At 34.3% G+C, this 21,404-nt stretch overlaps 1 protein-coding gene across 1 annotated transcript in view; it reads right to left on the bottom strand.

Annotated features, from left to right (window-relative positions):
• The window catches only part of LOC134745466 (ATP-binding cassette subfamily G member 4), a 70,395-nt gene extending 53,607 nt beyond the window's left edge, over positions 1-16,788 (bottom strand). The window contains exon 1 of the mRNA XM_063679510.1: positions 16,320-16,788. The gene's annotated coding sequence lies outside the window, so the exon portion shown is untranslated. The remainder of the gene's footprint in view (positions 1-16,319) is intronic.
• Positions 16,789-21,404: the final 4,616 nt, after the last annotated feature.

The raw sequence follows: 21,404 nt of genomic DNA on the forward strand, positions 1-21,404 counted from the left end.
TGTGTCACTTGCATCCACTGCATAAACAAATATTACAAAAATATTATTTGCGTTCAAACGAAGCTAGCGGGCGGTCTGAATGGGCAACGGAGGCCGTGCAGGGTGGGGCCGCGGCGTGACCTTGCCGTACGCAACGCATGTTTACTTCGCCTGTGCGCCAAATTAACGCAACTTATTCAAAGAAGTTACGCAAACAACACAACAACAAGCAACAAGCAAACAAAGAATGCGTCGAATTATCTTTTATCTATTTAAAACTCATAGATATTGTACAATGTCACCATTATGCAAAAGAACTGTAAGTACATGTTTGATTTGCGAGCGAGCTGGCAACATTGCGCAGGGAAATCTTAAAAATGTCGCGTTTACGTGAACGCCACATACATTTGTGACAGTGATAGGGAAAAGGTACCACTAAAGTAAAATTTGGTTATTAATACCGTGACTTTCTTTCATTCTTTGATAAAAAAAATTGCTATTTATGCAACAAGTGCGGAAATCATCTTTACGCACGTGTATCATACAATGTTTTACTATGCATTGTGCGAGTAAATAAAAAAACATATCATGGCAAATAAGTTTAATTATTAAAAGGAGTGTTTTAAATCGACACGAGTTGCGAATTACCTATTCGCACGTGTATCGTACGTTTTACAGTACATATGGCCCTTTAAACTTTCGACATATGCACGGTGTGCTCTTTTCCGCACTAGTAAAAAAAAATTGAAAACAAAAAGCACTAGTGCGGAAAAGCAGTACTTTCCGCACGATATGGCTCCGTAGGAAATGCACTTTTCGAGCACATGCATTGTAAAAAAATATATAGGACTGTATCTCCTAAACCATGCGTGGTAGCGCAAAAATAATAAAATTTTCGTTCCCCTTTATGTAACCCAAAAGTAATACATGAAAAATACAATGAAAAAAAAGAAACAAAATCTTTATAGGGCTGTATTAGCTGTATCTCCTATATCGTGCATCGTAGCGCAAAAATAATCAAATTTTCGCTCCCCTTTAAGAAGCCCCTAATTAAGATTTAAAAACGCAAAAAAGAAAAAAAAAGAGGAAAAAATCTTTATAGGGCTGTATCTCCTAAACCGTGCGTCGTAGCGCAAAAATAAACGTTTCGGTCCCGTTTATGTAACCATTAATTTATATTTAAAAAAAACGCAAAAAAAAAAAAACAAAAAAAAAACTATAGGGCTGTATCTCCTAAACCGTCGTAGCGCAAAAATAATCAAAATTTTCGTTCCCCTTTATGGAACCCCAAACTAATATAAAAAAAACACAATGAAAAAAAAAAAAAAACAACAAAAAAAATCTTTATAGGGCTGCATCTCCTAAACCGTGCATCGTAGCACAAAAATAATCAAATTTTCGTTCCCCTTTAAGAAACCCTTAATTAAAACTTTAAAAAAAACCAGGAAAAAAAACTTTATAGAGCTATTATAGCTATATATATATAGATATAATATCTCCTAAACCGTGCGTGGTGGCGCAAAAATAATAAAAGTTTCGTTCCCCTTTATGCAACCCATAATTTATATTAAAAAAAAAACGCAATTAAAAAAAAATCATTATAGGGCTGTATCTCTTAAACCATGCGTCGTAGCGCAAAAATAATAAAAATTTCGTTCCCCTTTATGAAGCCCCAAAGTAATATACTAAAAACACAATGAAAAAAAAAAGAAAAAAAATAACAAAAAAACTTTATAGGGCTGTATCTCCTACACCGTGCATCGTAGCGCAAAAATAATTAAAAAAAACCCCTTTAAGAAACCCCTAATTAAGATTGAAAAACGCAAAAAAGAAAAAGAGGAAAAAAATCATTTTAGGGCTGTATCTCCTAAACCGTGCGTCGTAGCGCAAAAATAATAAAATTTTCGTTCCCCTTTACGGAACCCCAAAGTAATATACAAAAAACACAACGAAAAAAAAAAAAAAAAAAAAAACTTTATAGGGCTGTATCTCCTAAACCGTTGTAGCGCAAAAATAATCAAAATTTTCGTTCCCCTTTATGTAACCCCAAACTAATATACAAAAAACAATGAAAAAAAAAACAAAAAAAAATCTTTATAGGGCTGCATCTCCTAAACCGTGCATCGTAGCACAAAAATAATCAAATTTTCGTTCCCCTTTAAGAAACCCTTAATTAAAACTTAAAAAAAACCAGGAAAAAAAACTTTATAGAGCTATTATAGCTATATATATAGATATAATATCTCCTAAACCGTGCGTGGTGGCGCAAAAACAATAAAATTTTCGTTCCCCTTTATGCAACCCATAATTTATATTTAAAAAAACGCAAAATTTTAAAAAAAATCTTTATAGGGCTGTATCTCCTAAACCATGCGTCGTAGCGCAAAAATAATAAAAATTTCGTTCCCCTTTATGAAGCCCCAAAGTAATATACTAAAAACACAATGAAAAAAAAAGAAAAAAAATAACAAAAAAACTTTATAGGGCTGTATCTCCTACACCGTGCATCGTAGCGCAAAAATAATTAAAAAAAAACCCCTTTAAGAAACCCCTAATTAAGATTGAAAAACGCAAAAAAGAAAAAGAGGAAAAAAATCATTTTAGGGCTGTATCTCCTAAACCGTGCGTCGTAGCGCAAAAATAATAAAATTTTCGTTCCCCTTTACGGAACCCCAAAGTAATATACAAAAAACACAACGAAAAAAAAAAAAAAAAAAACTTTATAGGGCTGTATCTCCTAAACCGTTGTAGCGCAAAAATAATCAAAATTTTCGTTCCCCTTTATGGAACCCCAAACTAATATACAAAAAACACAATGAAAAAAAAAACACAAAAAAAAATCTTTATAGGGCTGCATCTCCTAAACCGTGCATCGTAGCACAAAAATAATCAAATTTTCGTTCCCCTTTAAGAAACCCTTAATTAAAACTTAAAAAAAACCAGGAAAAAAAACTTTATAGAGCTATTATAGCTATATATATAGATATAATATCTCCTAAACCGTGCGTGGTGGCGCAAAAACAATAAAATTTTCGTTCCCCTTTATGCAACCCATAATTTATATTTAAAAAAACGCAAAATTTTAAAAAAAATCTTTATAGGGCTGTATCTCCTAAACCATGCGTCGTAGCGCAAAAATAATAAAATTTTCGTTCCCCTTTATGCAACCCATAATTTATATTTAAAAAAAAACGCTAAATTTAAAAAAAATCATTATAGGGCTGTATCTCTTAAACCATGCGTCGTAGCGCAAAAATAATTTAAAAAACCCCTTTAAGAAACCCGTAATTAATACTTAAAAAAAAAAACAAAAAAACCAGGAAAAAAAACTTTATAGAGCTGTATCTCCTAAGCCGTGCGTGGTACCGCAAAAACAATAAAATTTTCGTTCCCCTTTATGCAACCCATAATTTATATTTAAAAAAACGCAAAATTTAAAAAAAAATCTTTATAGGGCTGTATCTCCTAAACCATGCGTCGTAGCGCAAAAATAATAAAATTTTCGTTCCCCTTTATGAAACCCCAAAGTAATATACAAAAAACACAATGTAAAAAAGAAAAAAAGAAAAAAAAAAAATCTTTATAGGGCTTGATCTCCTAAACCATGCGTCGTAGCGCAAAAATAATTAAATTTTCGTTCCCCTTTATGAAACCCCAAAGTAATATACAAAAAACACAATGTAAAAAAGGAAAAAGGAAAAAAAAAATAAAAAAAACTTTATAGGGCTGTATCTCCTAAACCGTGCGTCGTAGCGCAAAAATAATAAAATTTTCTTTCCTCAACCCTTAATTTATATTTAAAAAAAAAACGCTTTCACTAAACTGCTGTAACTCGGAAACTTAGAATCCACAAAGGGGACTTTACTAAATTATGACACATATTAAAGCCTGACCAGTAATACATGATCATTGTCAAGAGGGCGCTGTTCATTCTCATGTATAGGGTGACAGTTCAGTATAGTATGAAAAAATATTGTATTTAATGAACATCATCATCAATGTAATTAATGTTGCTTGCCACGCTTAAACATAACAAAAATCACAATAAATTGCGTCTTAAAATAAACTTAAAAAGTCTACTAAAAATTTAAACAAAAGTATTTTTTAAGTCGCTGATGTGACGTTCTCAATCAAAAGGTAGGTACCACTTTGTCGTTTACCATAAAGACGAAATTTGATTATATCTTTATACAAATAACCTGTCAGAGAAAGTGGTACCTTTTGATTAGGAACGTCACAAATGTTGGTCAGTATGAGGAGTGCAGCCTACAGTTTATTTTTAATTATATTTATATACCTACTACGGTAAGATTGATAAGACAATGTAATTATGCCTCCGAATGAAATAAATACACTGTATCGCAAAACTAAGTGGCGAGACAGCTCATAATGCCATCTCTTGGTTGGTCTTAACAAGGGTAAAGGAGATAGATAGTATTAAGATCTCAGTCGCCAGCTGATATTGCGGCAAGTATAATAAGCACCCCACCCGCGTAGGTACCCTTCCCCGCGCACGCCCTTCTTGCTCAATTGAGTTTTATTTTGCCAGATAGTAAAAAAACCGTGGATCAAAATGACCCAAATTATGAATGATGTCTCAATGTGGTATTATAATATTGTAGACGTAAACTTAATAATATGAATTTTTTTTTGTGGCAGATACAGGGTGTTAATTAGAAAAAAATTTTTTTTAAATAAAAGCGGTGGATGAATTTGACACAGATTTGTTTGAATAACATATAACAATGTTCTGTAAAGTACAACACTTCACTTACCGACTCTAATATTTTTTTAGGCGTTTTAGGATCAATATTAGGTATTTATTAAATGCCATTATACCCGTGGATGAAAATGACACAAAATGCGTGTGTACGTCGGAAGCCACTTTGCCTTTACAGGGAAACAAAGAATTTCGTCTCTAATATTTTTTTTACAGAATGCTGATTGAAAAAAGAAATACCTAAATTTCTACCTAAGCAAATACCTAGGATGACACAAAATATTATTTTTAGGTTTAGTATATGGTCTGGAAACTATATATAAAAAATAAGCAACATTAATATTCTTATAACCTCAGAAGTTATTGGTACAGGTCTATTAGTTAATTACATACTAGCGGGCATATTACATATTACATGGTGGCGGGGTGGCCTAGGGGTTAATGGCGTTAGCCGCGATAGCTAAAGACGCCCGTTCGAATCCGGCCTTCACCACTGGAGGGCTTCGTCACTTTTTCTTTAATATATGACATCTATTACAGTTTTTAATTACATACTATTTTCTAAACACATATACTTATTTGTCATTTAAAAATAGAGACTGAAGCTTAAGAAAAATCTGTTCCTAAAATACATTTTCTAAGAATGATAAAATAGTTATTTGTTATACAAGGGTGCAAAGTTGTATTTTACCCGCGAGTGTGGAATTGAAACACGAGCAAGCAAAAGGATTCTATAGTTGAACCACGAGCGAAGCGAGTGGTTCTAAAATAGAATCCTGAGCGTAGCCAGTGTTTCAACACACAAGAAGTAAAATACATTTGCACCCGTGTGTAACACAAAACTTTTCCCCTCACTATAGCGAGGAAAGTGCAACATCCACAGGCGTAAGATCATCTTCATCACATAAAAAATCTAACGTTTCTTATGGAATTTTAAGGTTATAAGACTTAAAATTATTAAATAAAGCTAAATTTGGTATTTTTTATTAGATTCTCAAACCATTTATTTAATGATAATTAATATCGAACGAACCGTTATTATGAGCGTTTTAAGTTTATCTGTCAAGCTACTTAAACATGCTCCATTCAAGGTCAAATTACTTTCCCCACTAGTGGATAAAATGCGTTTTTCCCCGCTTGTTTTAAAGGATAAAAGACGGCTTTCCGAGCTAGTGAGGGGAAAATATATTTACAGTACATATGGTGCTACTTTCTCGCACTAATGCGTAAAGAGCACTTTTCGTGCATATGTCGAAACTTTAAAGGGCCATATTTACTGTAAAACGTTGTACGATACACGTGCGAATAGGTAATTCGCAACTCGTGTCGATTTAAGACACTCCCTGTGGTCGTGTTTTAATTTATCGCCACTCGTTTCGAATTTCCTCTTTTCCGCACGTGTATCGTAAATAACTATATGAATTTAGAAACAGTAGCTAAGTCTTAAATTGAAAAACTATGTTTTATTCAAATCATAAGATGATAAATTTCAAACAAATGCGTGGGTTTTCAACACAACCTTATATAATATTTTTTCAGAATTTTTGGTTTTCGATGGGTTAGCAAAAAAAAAATTCAGAACGGTCTTAAAGATCTCTTTGAGGACAGATCGATCACTCGATAGAAAAAGCTTTAAGTATAAGGTAAAACCAAAGAGAATAGATAGTATAGAGTATTATTGTCATAGTAAATTTTGTAGTCACAGTAAATATACTGACATCTATCGACATGCGATTAAAACTAAAAATGAAAACGTATAAAAATATCAAAAAAATATACATATATGCATGTGATTTTTATTTATTTAAGAACGCCATATGACTTTAATTCATTTTCTTTCACTGATATGTGTTAAAATTGTTAAATATCAAACGGTCAACGCCATCGAACCGAGTATATAGGTAGGCCAAAGGTGTGGCGCCATCGATTCGAAATTACTTTTTCTTGATTTCCGAGGCACGTTTTTCCCTTATTAGACTTTATTTATCTTATACGGACTTACATATATCTTTGGTAAAACCATTTGCCAGAAATTCAAGGCCAGTACATACTTAAAATTGTATACTTGCACTTGAAAAAAATTAAATAATAAATGCAAAAATAATCATCAAAAACCATTTTTTTAATAATTTGGTTTTTTAATTTTGTCTTCGGTTACCGCGATAGTTACTCATGAAATAAAACTATGAAAACGGATTATATCGCGTATATTGAATTTATAATACATCCCGACGTTTCGAACCCTTTACAGCCTTAATTTGGTTTTATTTATCCTTCCACAATTTAGACAAAAAAAGTTAATCCACCACGTTCATATTGTGAACGAAATGTATGATTCATAATAAATAGGGTTCAAAGGTCCAATTAGAAATAGATTCTCGTTACATTTGTGATTAACACTAAACTCTCGCGTTTTGTACACATAAATAATGTCATTACCGGATCTAAAACCCCGGTTCGGGGTTCGAGGTATGAAATTTTATCGCGTTAGACCCGGTAATGACATTAATTATTTGTGATTAAGCTCGTGCTCACAGACGAAGATCGGCATGACGCATGACCCCGGAACATAAATTATACCTATTCAATTCGCTATCGGATCTGAATGTGCAATTAAGTACCTATATGCAAAAAGTATTAAATATTGCACACTATTTTCAGTGACGTAGCATCGTACGGGCGAGCGATTCGAACTTTAAGGGGCCCACTGATTATCAGTCTGCAGGACGATAGTAAATTAACCTCTGTTAAAACAAAAATTTGACAGTTCCGAACAACTGACAGGCCGATATCGTCCGGCGGATTGGTAATCAGTAGGCCCCTTTATAATCTATAACATTTAAACCTTTCGCGTTTTGAACACATATTAAATCACATTTACAATCGGGTATATCGCGAATTTATTTTGTTACCTTTATTTACCGACGTTTCGACACAGGTTTCACTGGTCGTGGTCGCGGCTAACTGACCGCTGACTGGCAAAATAAATTCGCGATAGACCCGATTGTAAATGTGATTTAATATGCCCTTTATAATTTGTTTGAAGAAATGTCACCGTTTACAGCTGACAGATCATATCAATAACCGTTTCAAAACAAGAAATAACTATCTGAATAGGCCTCCGGGACTCATTGCCCGGAGTCGGACAATAATTCGGCGGTCTCGCCGTTAGTCGATTTATTTATTTCAATTAATAAATTTTAACAAAAAAAACGTAACGCATTTTCAAGAGCGTGAATAAAGATTTGTACGGAGCACTAAAATTAAATCCGACTACAAAGCAGTACCTATGACATCATTTTATTGTCTTTATGAGCAGTAACTTCCCCAAGTTTCGCTGTTTCTTCGAGAGAAAATGCACGAGTTCCTATTTAAAAATACACAAATCACTATAGTTTGCCATATGTTGCCTATACTAGTTAAGGAGCTCTCTCGATTTCTCTAGAATCCAATCATCAGATCTCTGACGAAAATTTATTTTTTAAGGCGAAACAGTAAATTAGTAACAGTTAATTTGTGTTATTATCTTTTAAGTTATGGTATTGTCGTCATTTTTATCAACAATTACTTAATCAAATAATCACTTTTGCCTTGTGACTGTCATTTGTTTAATCTACATGGCCACTTTGTACCCGATTTTTTTAAATTGTACAATATCGCCTGGGAATCTTAAACAAAGGCTTTTGTTGTTAGCGTTTTCGGTATCTATTTAGTTGCGTCATTCTTAACTGTAGTCTCACTTTTTTGATTGTCAGTAACAGATAAAAATAGTAGGTATCTTTTACCTGCTCCCTTACTTCGCCTCTTAAGTTCAGTTTCTAAATACTTTGAGCTGTATGCAAACTAGAAGTTTTTGTTAAATAATTTTTAAGAAAAAAAAACCGACTTCAATGGGGGATGCCGCTGAAAATTAACTTATTGTTGATGGTGCACTCTTAGATTCCAGACAATGAAATAAAAAAGGCAGCATCTTTTGCCTAATAATGTAGAAAAGGAGGTAAAACCACCCACTTTTCTAGTAGCATTTCGTTTCTGTAAGGGTCGCAGTTCTAACCTAACCTAACCTACTTTTCTGATAGCATTTCGTTTCTGTAAGGGTCACAGCTCTAACCTAACCTACTTTTCTGATAGCAGTTCTGTTCTGTGAGAATCGCAGATCAAAACCCAACCACCCACCTAACCCACTTTTCTAGTAGCATTTCCGGGTCCGGATCAGAGTCCGGGTCCAAGTTTGGGTCAGAGTTCGGTCCGTGTCCGGGTCCGAGTTGGGGTCCATGTTCAGACCCGGGTCCGGGTCCGAGTCCATGTTTAGGTCTGGGTCCATAAGGAAGAGAACAAATCGCCAAACGTGAACTATGTGTCATTGAAGAGTTCCATTTTGATCATTATCAGTCATCAAATGTCACTTTTTTAAATGTAAATGCTGGATTTGTTGATAAAAAAACAAACATCACTATAAGTATGCCTTTCACATTTGAGGAATTCCCTCGGTTCCTCGTGGGTCTCATCATCAGAACTCGAGCTTGACAAAAATATGTCTTAAAAACTTAAGTTGCTTAACAAAACATAAAGAAGAGGACAAATCTCCAAACGTAAACTATGCGTCATTAAAGAGTTCCATTCTGATCATCATCAGCAGTTCCACTTCATCAAATGTCACTTTTTAAAATGGAAGTGCTGGATTTGTTTATAAAAATACAAAGATCACTATATGTATGCCTTTCACATTTGAGGAGTTCTCTCGATTCCTCATGGATCCCATCATCAGATCTCGAGCTTGACAAAAATGTTTCTTGAAAACCTAACTTGCTTAACAATCATAACGAAGAGGACAAATCGCCAAACGTGAACTATGCGTCATTGAAGAGTTCCGTTCTGATCATCATCAGCAGTTCCACTTCATCAAATGTCACTTTTTAAAATGGAAGTGCTGAATTTGTTTATAAAAATACAACAATCACTATATGTATGCCTTTCACATTTGAGGAGTTCCCTCGATTCCTCATGGAACCCATCATCAGAACTCGAGCTTGACAAAAATGTTTCTTGAAAACCTAACTTGCTTAACAAACATAACGAAGAGGACAAATCGCCAAACGTGAACTATGCGTCATTGAAGAGTTCCGTTCTGATCATCATCAGCAGTTCCACTTCATTAAATGTCACTTTTTAAAATGGAAGTGCTGGATTTGTTTATAAAAATACAAAAATCACTATATGTATGCCTTTCGCATTTGAGGAGTTCCCTCGATTCCTCATGGATCCCATCATCAGAACTCGAGCTTGACAAAAATGTTTCTTGAAAACCTAACTTGCTTAACAAACATAACGAAGAGGACAAATCGCCAAACGTGAACTATGCGTCATTGAAGAGTTCCGTTCTGATCATCATCAGCAGTTCCACTTCATCAAATGTCACTTTTTAAAATGGAAGTGCTGGATTTGTTTATAAAAATACAAAAATCACTATATGTATGCCTTTCACATTTGAGGAGTTCCCTCGATTCCTCATGGATCCCATCATCAGAACTCGAGCTTGACAAAAATGTTTCTTAAAAAACCTAACTTGCTTAACAAACATAACGAAGAGAACAAATCGCCAAACGTGAACTATGCGTCATTGAAGAGTTCCGTTCTGATCATCATCAGCAGTTCCAATTCATCAAATGTCATTTTTTTAAATGTAAGTGCTTGATTTGTTGATGAAAATACTAAAATCACTATATGTATGCCTTTAACATTTGAGGAGTTCCCTCGATTCCTCATGGATTCCATCATCAGAACTGCTTTTTGACAAAAACGGAACCAATCTGTATGTATATACTTACAATCAAAAAAAGAATTTTCAAAATCGGTCCAGAAATGACGGAGTTATGGAGTAACAAACATTAAAAAAAAAAAACCAAAAAAAAAAACATACAACCGAATTGAGAACCTCCTCCTTTGAAATCTTGAAGTCGGTTAAAAAATATGATTTCAGCTTTTACTTTAGCTTAAAAGTAACTTCCTTAGTACATTTAACTTTTGTCTATTACATTTCGGAAGGTTAGTAGGTATGTCATGACTTAGGGTCGGTTACACCAAACCGTCTATCACCGTTAAAGCGTTCGCTAAATTTTATTGTATGGGAAGTTTCATAGATCTCTGCTGCGTGACGGTGATCAGTCTGTTAACTGTGGTTGGTGCAACTGGCCCTTAATGAGTTCAAGTGAAGTCGACGACCAGAAACTTACCTAATACTTATGTATGTTGAATTGGCTTCAAATAAACGCATACGCGCCACGGGAGCGGCATTCGAAGATAAAAATCCTCGTACTGAGCCGGTAGCTTAGATTGTTTATTTTTAAAACCGTTTTTAGTTCTTAGGGTTTTATTCTAGGTAACCTTAATACAGATAAATTCGTGTTTAGGGTTCCGTACCCAAAGGGTAAAACATTACACTCTTTTCTTTGGGCAGTCGTGTAAAAACGGGGCCTACTACTCGTTAGACGTCTATTTTCGAGTGCCAGACTAAGTAATAAAAATTGATCCTTATGACAAATAGAAACTGGTTAGTTAACCAAGTAATATTCAAATAATGACTATTGTAATAGATTTTAAGTACCTAGTATTAAGACATAATGACATGTAAAAATATTTTTTATCAATAAATGATCGTATCGTATCTATATCTTAATTAGTCATAAAAGTTTCGTGGTTGTTCATCTATTTTTTCTCTTTATGTTTACCTTACGATATATGAAACTAAGGTAAGAAAAGTAGCATTTACCAAACCATTGTAAAATGCACTCCATTCGGTTAAATTAAATAAGTAAGTACCTTCCTTCACCAATGTTAATGTTACGTGTACTGCGGACTTGGCATTGGCACACAGCGTAGAAAACTACAGCAGACGTAATGTTTCAAGAACGCTGCTCGGGGAAAATGTTAAACGATCTAAACTTGTTGAGAATTTATGTGAAACCTATAAGACTGTATATTTTTTTAAACAATTGTTCGCATGCACTAGTGCGTATACAAGTGAGTAATAGTACTTAAACAATTATATTTTTTCGTACGTTGTCGCAAAACTTAGGCCAAAACCTAGACAAAAATTAGTTCTGTTAAACTTATTTTTGTACCTACTTTTCATTTAGATAGTTATTTGGTTACCTATTGCCTACCAATGCATAAAAAGAGACCATGAGGTTAATTCGAACTTAAAAATTACGTCATTTTGATCTAGCTTTGCTATGCTTCTTTTGCACGTTACAGAAGTATTCAAATTTTCAGCTCTATCGAAAACCGAAAGTGGATCAAATTTAACTTGTATACGATTTGATTATAATATTTATAACACTGAGATAGGTAGATGACATTTCTATACATACAACATTTTTATAACCAATCTTATCATGCTAATTAAGCAATACCGAACCGACATTGTAATGTTAATTAACCTACTAAACTCTCAATAGTTCAATGTCTTTACTGGATTAATCGATACACTTATATAACTAGTTATGTTTACTAATATACACAATATTGATATTGTATAATTAAGTGAATATTTTCGAAACTGTAAATTGCAGCGAAACCGGTATCATTTCAATAATGACTATATTGTGTCAATAGATATTAATTACCTAATTTGCTATGCTAAAATATTCTTAACAGAAATTCTGAATGTATATTTTTCAAAACTATTATAATATTACGATGAGTGATTTTAAGTTATACACATTTATTTAAGAAATTGTACCTTTATTACATAATTAGTGATCATAATATAAAGGTTAAAGAATGTCATTTGTTAGGGTTCCGTACCTCAAAAGGAAAAAACAGAAACCTTATAGGATCACTCGTGCATCTGTCTGTCTGTCCGTCTGTCTGTCTGTCCGTCTGTCACAGCCTATTTTCTCCGAAACTGCTGGACCAATTAAGTTGAAATTTGGTACACAGTACACATTTGTAAGTTTGTGACCCAAAGATGGGCATGTAATGTACACAAATGAATTTTAAACATGGGAGCCACTTTTGGGGGTAAATGAGAAAATTAAAAAAAAATTTTTTTTTTTTCAAACAATATAGTGTTACATGTTACATATTAAATGAAAGAGCTTATTGTATCTCAAATATTTTTTTTTATAATTTTAGGATAAACTGTTTGTAAAAAATAACAAACAGTTTATCCTAAAATTATTTTTAAAAAAAATTGAGATACAATAAGCTTTTTTTTATGATGAATAGGCAGGCGTTTGACCACGATCCCACCTGAAAGAAAATCAAAATTCTGAATTCTGAAATTCTGGTATTCAAGAAAATGGGCAAAAAATGACCATCCCCCCCCCCCCCCTTTATCTCCGAAACTACTGGGTCTAAAATTTTGAAAAAAATACTCAAAATAGTTCTTTACCTATAGATCACAGGAAAACCTATTAGAAATGTGAGTCAAGCTTTAGAAATGTGAGTCGGACTTATTAATTATTTCGATTTTGATCCGACCCCTACGGGTTTTTTAAAGACAATTCGCTCATGTTTCACATAAAAAATGCATTCGGAACCCTTGAAACGTGAGTCCGACTCGCACTTGGCCGGTTTTTTATTTTAGTTGCGTTTAATTTAACTTTGAAGAGATCTTAAAGCATAGGGCAATGTGAAAATCGGATGTCGGATACGACTACAAAGAAGCAAACAGAAAAAAATGCCTTTTTATATTTTTTTGATATTTAATTATTGTTTGTTGTTCAAAAAAATCGTTAATAAAAGGACTTGATGCCATAGTCGGATCGGTCGGTCTATGTCCGGTTCGATAATCGGATCGGTCAATGTGGAAATGCTCTTAGCTATAACAAAAAACCGGAAAAACGGTCCATTTCATGAGTTCTTACACTTAGTACCGTAAACCGGGGTGAAAAGACACGATTTTCAACTTCAAGGACGATTTTCTCGGCGAGGACTTACTTTAAAGTCAAAAAAATCTGACTTTTAGGGAGTTTTATTAACTTATTTTAGTATCAATGTAGAGTATAAAATAGTCTACTATATACGTATCATAAAAACTCGTATTTAAATAAACCGACTTGAAAGAAAAAGTTCAAAATTACTCTATTCACCCCGCGATTTCTGGTGACCCCGTTACCTAACTACTACTGGTTTAAGTATGTACGTGGTACGGTACCTTACTATTGGTATAATAATATATGACACATCATTAGACGACATTAAATGTGACACATTTAAAATATCTGCTCATATGTATTCACCATTTTATTGAACCTACTGTTTATGTATACATGTATCTTCACTAACAGTCTAACAGTAGGTAATTCGCACAAACATTCTAAGTGACACCAATTCTGTGTCAATAATATGTTCATTACTGTCTCAACATTTTCATTTAGCTTTTATTTGTTTGGATATGATACGGTTAGGGCCCACCCATTACCAGTCCGCCGGACGATATCAGCCTGTCAGAACAAAAATTTGACAGTTCCGAACACCTGACAGGCCAATATCGTCCGGCGGACTGGTAATGGGTGGGCCCCTTTAGAGTTGGTCCAAGATAAGTCTGCAACGATTTTGATAGCACACGCAGTGCAAGTCTTATTTATACGTCATAATTTATCAGTTTATTATAAATGTGTTTATTAAAACCAATACTATGGCCCGATTTCAATTGAAACTGCACAAAGAGAACCATATAGTTGATCTATTGTTTAACAATTGCTTTAAGAGCTCTGAGGGCCTACCGCCAAAACCTCTATTCGCAAATTGCGGGGATCTTTCTCTTTCTCTCTCTCCAATGAAGGCGTAATTAGTGACAGAGAAAGATGCCCGCAGTTTGCGAAATTCGATTTTCGCGGTGATAGCACTGTTCTTCAACGTCAGCATGTAGTGGCATTACCTACTGTGAAGTAAAGTCGGGTTAAGTGAAAGTGATATTGATACTTGCTACTACTTGGGTATATTTATGTTAAAAGGGTAAAAACATAATTAAAGACAAAGAAAAGGACACTGTACCATGCTTTTACTAGACTGATCCCTAACGGTCATTATAAAGAACGTTACGGTTGGTTATGCTATGTGTACATATATACCTATATGTATTTAATTATTTATTTAGTAACATCTAGCCTTGGGCGAATGTAGGAGCAGGATGAAGTCCCTACAATATTTATTTATTAATAACACGAAAGGATCAAGACTGGAAAGTTATACGTAAAACACGATGCCTCAAAAAAGGTTCTGTCTGCCGGGTATCTTTTGTTGTCACTACTCGCATTGTTTACGGCTAATGATAATTAATGACGGTCTCAAGTGGAATCGGGCCATGGTATAAGAAATGGGGTATACCTATACCTACTTAATTCCGTTAGATTCTCAAATACTATTGGAATATTTTTAAGTAGTATCTTTATACACAGTTGTATCTAGTTGTATTAGCATTAAAACCACAATTTTTTAAAATTGTAAGTCGCATATTATCTTTATAAACTTTTTAGGAAGTGGCATAAAGTTTGACTTTTTATACGTAGGTAGGTACCTACCTGCCAGCGAAATCAAAGATTTAGACAGGCTGGTGAGTTCAAAAAAAACTTTGGGCACAAAAAGTTTAAACGGTACGTGGTTTAAAAACATATTTGTTTGTGATGATAGTGACATTAAAGGATGACTCACGTTAGACCGGGCCGTGTCCGGGCCGGAGCTTCCGGCGCTTACTTTTCTATGACATGACACTCACGCGATGCTTTCCATAGAAAACGAAGCGCCGGAAGCTCCGGCCCGGACACGGCCCGGTTTAACATGAGTCATCCTTAAGATGACATTAATCTATCAATGAATATATTTATCGTTACATAATATATGTTCTATTACACGGAGTATTCACGTGGTACCTATTAATTATTTACGCCGCGCAATTTTATTTCGTACCACGGTACCACGTGAATACTATTTAAAATTATCGATTATAACAATTTATAATCGATAATTTTAAATGATTTTAACCTGCTACTGGGGTCAAACGATGGATGAATTAATTGAATTAAATCTAATTCACCCTAGTAGCACACATGTTTCGATCGAACACAATTAATTACACAAATGACGCATAGGTTGCATTACTAATAAAACGCAATAGGTATCAACGCAACGATGCAACTAGGGTAACGATTCGATAAACAACAGATTTAATGAGTATAAACACCGCTAATATTTGAACCACTTTTATAAAAAGAGCTGAATAAAAAAACGCTTTCACAAAACAAACTGTAGCTAGTAACTAGAGCTACTCACAATCAGTAGAACTAAATATAATTAGGTAGGTACTGTACCTAATATTATACTTTGACAAAGCACAACGGGCCCACAATATCCAATTTTTTTATTCAGACTAATCAATACGAAAAGAGAGTCACACAGCAAAATACCTAAATTAATGGCAAGATTTTTTTTAAGTAATTAAAAGTATTTCTTTGTTCTAATTACACAAAAAAAAACATTTCAAAACTAGAATGTACCTAGGTACCTCTATATATATATATATATATGTACCTACTTGTATTTTTCTGAAAAGGCATGAAAGAGAGAGTATGCGGTATAGATTATTGTATGCAAATTTCACATAAATTTCACTGACCTTTTAATTCCGGTTAAAGCGCTTACAGTAATCGCATCAGCAAATGGTTACTTATGAAATAAACTGCACAATTATCACCAATTATTAATACATATAGAACGATTTATTATTTAAAAAAACTTCAAATTGTTTTAACGTCAAATGCACATCAGAAACACTAGAAAATCGCGGTAAGTACGCACGAACGAAACGCACAGCAATAAACAGTTGACTGGGCTCTGGCAGAAGGGCCGGATGGTGAACTTGTGCGGTGGGAGCCAGCACAGTCAGCTGCTGTCAAAGTGGAGCGTCACGGCGCTTGCGCGGCGTGCTCGGCGCAGGCGTGCTCCGAAATAACAAACGCGTGCATTCAGCGAGCCACGGGTTATAACAATGTCAACATTGATACATTACGCACAGGATGCATTGGGAACAATGATGTTTTAATTCATTATACAGTACAATGAAACCAACGGCATACACAATGTGTTTGCTCTTTGGACTTTTTGTGATAGCCTATTTAATGTTTGAATAGGAAATAGAATGTCTGGCTTTCTAATTATACTGCGTACTTTAGTCGTGACACTTGAACAAGAATTCTCTGCCAGCGCTATATTTTATTTTATTTTTTTAATCAGGTAAATAGGTATCTATACGTACCTTTTCTCGAAGCGCTTCGTCGTTTTTTTGAACCCTCATAACTTGGGTTTGGATTATACCAGATAAACAAAATTCTCGAGATATGATTTCAATAGTGGTCTTATTTAACATAAAAAGTTTCAATTGCATAGCTCTTATACTTTAGATTTTATTGATATCTAAAAAAAAACGATTTCGTCACTCACTGTGTCATGATACTCATGATCATAAAAGTTCTTAGGGTACTTCCTGAAGTGCTAGAAATCTGAAATTTGGTATGTTTTACCCCCGAACCCCTTAAACTAAAATTTTGATGCTATAGAGGTCTGACAATCGATATTGGCACTCCTTGCTATAAATAATAAAATACGTATTTCTGGATTTTTATTAAATAACCCCCTTCCTTTAAATTAGGGGATGGAAGATTGTCATAAACAACCTACAAAAAGTAGTGAAATCCAATCAAAAACATTTTTACGTAAAATGTTGCCAAGACGACCATATGGCTCGCACTGACAAAAAGTTATCATATCTCATGTAGAGCCAAGCTTTTAATTCTACACTCCCCAACTCTACAAGTCACAGACTCAACACCTTAGTCAAAATATGTGGCTTGACCGTTTCGCTACGTCACATGGGAGCCAGGGTGAAAAATGTATTCACTAATTCACTGATCATTGCTTTTCTGTTATACAATATTCTTGTAAGTACTAACGAAACGGCCAAGCCACATATTTTGACTAAGGAGTAGTTTGTGACTTGTAGAGTTGAGGCGTGTAGAGTTTGCAGCTTGGCTCTACATGAGATCTGATAACTTTTTGACAGTGCAAGCCATATGGTTGTCTTGGCAACATTTTACATAAAAATGTTTTTGATGGGATTAAAAATACTTTATACTATAAGGCTTATAAATAGACTAACACCATAACAATAACCTGCCTTCTTGGCCGATTGGGTAAAAAAATTAAAGATATGATATTTATGTTCAGTGCCAATTTTTATAGAAAGTTGACAACACACTACGCTACTGAGTAGAGGTAAACTTTCACTTGACTACACGCCACACAAAATGTAGAGATAAATAAATACACCGTTGGTTTTTAAAAAAGAGGATTAAGTACTGAATAGGTTAATATAATCTACCACATCTACTGTTGAGCTTATTATGTATTAGGTAGTTGCAAGACTTGCAAGCTGACGATAATAGTATGTGGTATATTTAATACCTACATACAAAGTAGAGGGTAAGAGACTAAGAGTACCTAACATTGACAACGAGTCTATTTCTAATTTTGTGGCTCTAATTTGTAATACTTTCGTTATTTCTTTTACAAAGTTGTTGTTTAACCTCTCCTGCTAATAATTTCAAGCCACGACGGTTAAACAAACTTTACTATCGAGTAAAACACAATATTTTTTCAACACACCTTAGCGAGGAAAATACTAACTGTAGGTAGGTATAACATTAAAAATCGAATCCAAATGTAGTGTAGGTATAACATTAAAAATCGAACCTAAAAATAAATATCTTTTATCTTTTATCTAAATGAACGCTATTAAATGATTATGATTCAAAATCACTAGATCGCTAGTTAAAAGTCAATTCTATCAGCCAACTTGAGGGAACGACTCAAAATTTACATCAAATTACTTTGTACCTCTTGCGGATAAAATGCAAGTTTCTTATCACTTTTTGAAGAAAAAGAAAGCCATTACGAGCTGGTGTGGAGAAAAAAAATATTTTTAAATGTACATCATGGTTGTGAGAAAACAACTAATTTGAAGTAAAATAAATGAATTATTTACTAATTTATTTACTTCAAAGATGAATCTTTAGGTCATTATCAGATCTATCGGAGCGGCCAAGGTGTTCACAATATCTGAACACGCACTCTAACGCCTTGACAATAGAGGCGTGTTCAGATATTTGTGAGAGGCTTGGCCGCACCGATATATCTGATGGCGACTCGACTGTACTGTGATACCGTGAGGGCGACTCGAACTTTATAATCTTTTACAGTATATACAGTACTTTACCGCACTAGTGCGATAATTAGCACATTACGAAACTATGTCGAAAATTTAAAGGGAGATATGTACTGTAAAACGTTGTACGATACATGTGCGAATAGGTAATTTGCAACTCGTGTCGATTTAAAACACTCCCTTCGGTCGTGTTTTAATTTATCGCCACTCGTTTCGAATTTCCTATTTTTCGCACTTGTATCGTAATGTATGTACTACCTATTTTTGAAACAGTTCAGGTATTTTCGGTTATTTAATGCCGGACGAATTTGGGACTAGTTAAGATACCACGAAAAAACAACTTTTTTAAACAGATTCTTGAAGTATTATATGGTGTAAATCGTTAAATAATAACCGTAGTTTAGACCTGAATATTGGTAATTTTTAATGTTTAACGGTTTCAATTTTGTACCTGTGTATAAATTTAATTGCTTTAAATATCCATGCCAAATTGCAGCTTTCGAGCCCTAACGGTCACAGAAATCGAAAATCATTTGTTTTCTGGCAACTAAAGGGGCACTGACTATCAGTCCGCCGGACGATATTGGCCTGTCAGTTAGAACAAAAAATTTATAGTTCCGAACAACTTACAGGCCGATATCGTCCGGCGGACTGATAGTCAGTGGGCCTCAGGTCTATAGATAGGCACACGTTACAAACTAACATAATATATATATCCAATAAAATTTTCATAAGCTAAAAAACTCATGTTCGCGACACAGTTTTCTGTTGCGGTACACGATTCGGCAGATTCCCACGGAACCGCCGAAATACCACACCCTTCGGCCAGAAGTCCGCGCTTGCGATGGTTTACTAACAAGCTGAAGTGAAGTATAACGACAGACAGACGGACATGGTGATGCTATAAAGGTTCCTAGTTAACTATGGAACCCTAAATAAAGGGCCTTAAATTTAGATCCATTAATATGGCACATACCTAACTGAAATCCCTGTCTGTCTGGTCTGGTTAATAAGTAGGTACTTATTGTTTATACTTTTCTTTTGGGTAGAAATTCCTTGGACACCTCATTAACATCAATTATACAATTAGTAAACATTATATTCGTAAATAGGATAGGACGATAGGACGGACATTTTTCAAATACCGAAGTTGTTGAGAATATCGATTCATTACACGTCATGTTAGTATGTCAATGTGTCACTAACTTCAAACAATTCAGACATTTGATATTTGATAAACAATTTAGCCCACAGCACTATCATACCGGATGGTATGTCTGTGATTTAGGAAAACACAAGTCGATGGTTAATTGTATTAAAATATATACAATAATAAGAATAATACTTAATATGGTTTTATTTTAGTTTGGGTGATAGTAAAACGAGATACGTTTAACCTAAACAATTAAATAAACAAAATTAAACACCGATTTACGTAATTTCGAATACCTAACCGGATGTTTATATGACCGGGAGGTCATATCCAATGCAAAACTTAAATTAGAAACTTTAATTAAGGTCGTATTTTAATTACTAGATATAAATGGCTATATTTACATTCTTCGTCATAAGTGATCTTGAATGATTCTGATAGAGAAACGTGTTATAACCTCGGCATTGGCGGATCATCGAGGCTTTGATGGAGTGGGCTTTGATAACTCGCAAAAATGTATCCCAAGATGTCCCAAGTGATAAAAGTGTCCCGAGATTTTTATTTCCAGTCCGTTACCATTTTTCATAGACTTTGTATGACGGTAACGAAATGGGCGGAACGAATTGTGTATCGATTAATTTATGGAATTTTTCCTGTGTAGAAATAACATAAATATTCCCAAATCAAAAAAAAGTGTAGTGTACACTGTACAGTTACCTTTACAGCTAAAATTGCCTTTTAAACGGGCGTGATCCTTTACACTGATGAGAAATGAGGTAGCCACCGCGGCGCACAAAAGAAACAATGCCTTTTGTTTAACAGCTCAGGGTTTGGGCGAAAAAATCATTTGAGATAATTCGTACTAATTGTCCTGTTTCAATAAATTATGAATGGGTGGTATTGGCAATTTTGTGTAACTACCTACTCCTCATAAAAAATAATACTCGTGACTTTATTAGGCATCGTAAAGTTAAAATTCTATAAGGCGTTCATATTTACTAGTCGGATGCCCTGTAGACTCTGGGCGTGGGTAGACTTTACACATGACACACGACATTCCAATTCCATGCATTTATTTGTATTAAGATTCACACGAACCGGCGTAGCGGCCTCCATACAATCGAAGTTACTCGCTCATTTTAAAACCACTCGATGAAATGAAATGACATGATTACATGAAACTTGACGTGAACATTCGAGTAACAAATGTAATCTTATCAGTTATCAGTCATTCCAAGAGCAAATGTGTTTTCGAGGTAATATAGGTTGTCATAGGTCCTAGGTATTAACCTAGTCTACGATATCAAATACGTACTGGCATTGGCCTG

The sequence above is a fragment of the Cydia strobilella genome, chromosome 11 (genome assembly GCF_947568885.1).
Source record: "Cydia strobilella chromosome 11, ilCydStro3.1, whole genome shotgun sequence".
NCBI lineage: Eukaryota > Metazoa > Arthropoda > Insecta > Lepidoptera > Tortricidae > Cydia > Cydia strobilella.